Raw genomic sequence first — 3,198 nt, 5'->3', positions numbered from 1 at the left:
GGACAAAACCATGTGCACTGCAGGGGGGCAGATGTAACATGTGCAGAGAGAATTAGATTTGGGTGAGTTATTTTGTTTCTGTGCAGGGTAAATACTGACTGCTTTATTTCTACGCTGCAATATAGATTTCAATTTGAAGAAAAACCCCACCCAAATCTAATTCTCTCTGCACAAGTTACATCTGCCCCACCTGCAGTGCACATGGTTTTGTCCAGCTAAGACGCAATTTGCCTCTAAGAGTGAACTAGAATAAGGTCCATTGTGTAATGGTCATTGCGATGTGTGGCATGTGCAATGGACATTACGGTGTGTGGCATAATGCTTAAGGGACATTACGATGGGTGACCTATTGTTAATGGGCATTGCAGTGTGCGGCATTTTTGTAAAGGGCATTAACCCTTGAAGCGAGGCTGCACATACTTTATTGAAATGTGCGCATTCTTTACTTTGAAAATATCTAATGGTGGGGCACATTTTTACTGTTAAAACTGGGAGCCATATTGTCAAGAAACAAGAATGCTATGGGGGGGGGGGGGGCGCAGGAAACTTTTTTGGCTTGGGGGAGCAAATTTTATAGTTACGCCACTGGCCGAGTACCAGATGTGATGTGTTCCCCAAAGTGATGCTGTCACAGGACTGGATGCAGAGGACAGGATGCACTTATCTGGTGAGTGGCACAGCACTTGGGGCAGGTGGGATGGAAATGGGACCCTGTTTAAAGTTTATTAACACCTTCTTTTTTTCTTCTAGCTAATCACCTGCTTGGAACATCAGTTACCTCTGGAGAATGATGCTGAGAGGCCGAGTACCAGATGTGGTGTGTTCCCCAAAGTGATGCTGTCACAGGACTGGATGCAGAGGACAGGATGCACTTATCTGGTGAGTGGCACAGCACTTGGGGCAGGTGGGATGGAAATGGGACCCTGTTTAAAGTTTATTAACACCTTCTTTTTTTTCTTCTAGCTAATCACCTGCTTGGAACATAAGTTACCTCTAGGGAATGATGCTGAGAGCCCCTTGGTACAGATGTGGTGTGTTCCCCAAAGTGATGCTGTCACAGGACTGGATGCAGAGGACAGGATGCACTTATCTGGTGAGTGGCACAGCACTTGGGGCAGGTGGGATGGAAATGGGACCCTGTTTAAAGTTTATTAACACCTTCTTTTTTTTCTTCTAGCTAATCACCTGCTTGGAACATAAGTTACCTCTAGGGAAAGATGCTGAGAGCCCCTTGGTACAGATGTGGTGTGTTCCCCAAAGTGATGCTGTCACAGGACTGGATGCAGAGGACAGGATGCACTTATCTGGTGAGTGGCACAGCACTTGGGGAAGGTGGGATGGAAATGGGACCCTGTTTAAAGTTTATTAACACCTTCTTTTTTTCTTCTAGCTAATCACCTGCTTGGGACATCAGTTACCTCTGGAGAATGATGCTGAGAGGCCGAGTACCAGATGTGGTGTGTTCCCCAAAGTGATGCTGTCACAGGACTGGATGCAGAGGACAGGATGCACTTATCTGGTGAGTGGCACAGCACTTGGGGCAGGTGGGATGGAAATGGGACCCTGTTTAAAGTTTATTAACACCTTCTTTTTTTCTTCTAGCTAATCACCTGCTTGGAACATCAGTTACCTCTGGAGAATGATGCTGAGAGGCCGAGTACCAGATGTGGTGTGTTCCCCAAAGTGATGCTGTCACAGGACTGGATGCAGAGGACAGGATGCACTTATCTGGTGAGTGGCACAGCACTTGGGGCAGGTGGGATGGAAATGGGACCCTGTTTAAAGTTAATTAACACCTTTTTTTTCTTCTAACTAATTACCTGCTTGGAACATAAGTTACCTCTAGGGAATGATGCTGAGAGCCCCTTGGTACAGATGTGGTGTGTTCCCCAAAGTGATGCTGTCACAGGACTGGATGCAGAGGACAGGATGCACTTATCTGGTGAGTGGCACAGCACTTGGGGAAGGTGGGATGGAAATGGGACCCTGTTTAAAGTTTATTAACACCTTCTTTTTTTTCTTCTAGCCAATCACCTGCTTGGAACATAAGTTACCTCTGGAGAATGAAGTTGATGCCCCTTGGTCCAGATGTCGTGTTTGCCAAAGGCATGCTGGCACAGGACTTGATCCACTTACACGGTAAGGGTTACAACATTTATATAACATGTCATTTCTAATTGTAATTAAACATAGCTTCTAACCGAATTTTTTTTTTTTTTACTTGTATTGCAGGAACACATTTCTCAGGGACTTACACTTGCCCTGGATCACTGGACACACTAATTTATGAAAGAAAGAATAATTGCTTTTGAAAATCAAATTTTATTGAATGTATGTTACAAAAAGTGTTTGGCATAAATAAAATTTATGACATGTTTAATATAAAGCTGGTGTTCAGATTTGTCTTCTTCTTTGGATATTTGTTGTACTTACCTATGGAAAGAAAAAACATTATTATTTTAGTTATGTTAATGACTTCACAAAAGTGCAGTTGTGCTAGCACGTAGGCCAGGCGCATTAAGTGAACGCCATGGCCTAAGCGCTAACACAAGTGCAAGGCTGGGTGTGGGCATGGAGGTTGTGTCTTTTTGCTGTGCAGTTGTGCTAGCACGTAGGCCAGGCGCATTAAGTGAACGCCATGGCCTAAGCGCTAACACAAGTGCAAGGCTGGGTGTGGGCATGGAGGTTGTGTTTTTTTGCTGTGCAGTTGTGCTAGCACGTAGGCCAGGCGCATTAAGTGAACGCCATGGCCTAAGCGCTAACACAAGTGCAAGGCTGGGTGTGGGCATGGAGGTTGTGTCTTTTTGCTGTGCAGTTGTGCTAGCACGTAGGCCAGGCGCATTAAGTAAACGCCATGGCCTAAGCGCTAACACAAGTGCAAGGCTGGGTGTGGGCATGGAGGTTGTGTCTTTTTGCTGTGCAGTTGTGCTAGCACGTAGGCCAGGCGCATTAAGTGAACGCCATGGCCTAAGCGCTAACACAAGTGCAAGGCTGGGTGTGGGCATGGAGGTTGTGTCTTTTTGCTGTGCAGTTGTGCTAGCACGTAGGCCAGGCGCATTAAGTGAACGCCATGGCCTAAGCACTAACACAAGTGCAAGGCTGGGTGTGGGCATGGAGGTTGTGTCTTTTTGCTGTGCAGTTGTGCTAGCACGTAGGCCAGGCGCATTAAGTGAACGCCATGGCCTAAGCGCTAACACA

At 46.1% G+C, this 3,198-nt stretch overlaps 1 long non-coding RNA gene across 1 annotated transcript; it reads left to right on the top strand.

Annotated features, from left to right (window-relative positions):
* Positions 1-1,872: 1,872 nt before the first annotated feature.
* On the top strand, positions 1,873-2,287 carry LOC146059071 (uncharacterized). The gene is made up of 3 exons (XR_014470135.1): positions 1,873-1,942; positions 2,027-2,139; positions 2,233-2,287. It is a non-coding gene; the product is annotated as an uncharacterized LOC146059071 (long non-coding RNA).
* The last annotated feature ends 911 nt before the right edge of the window (positions 2,288-3,198 follow it).

This window comes from Crinia signifera, chromosome 2, assembly GCF_055691185.1.
Source record: "Crinia signifera chromosome 2, ASM5569118v1, whole genome shotgun sequence".
NCBI classification, from domain to species: Eukaryota; Metazoa; Chordata; class Amphibia; order Anura; family Myobatrachidae; genus Crinia; species Crinia signifera.
The sequence above is the reverse complement of the archived record's forward strand: the minus strand, read 5'-3'. Positions and strand labels throughout refer to the sequence as shown.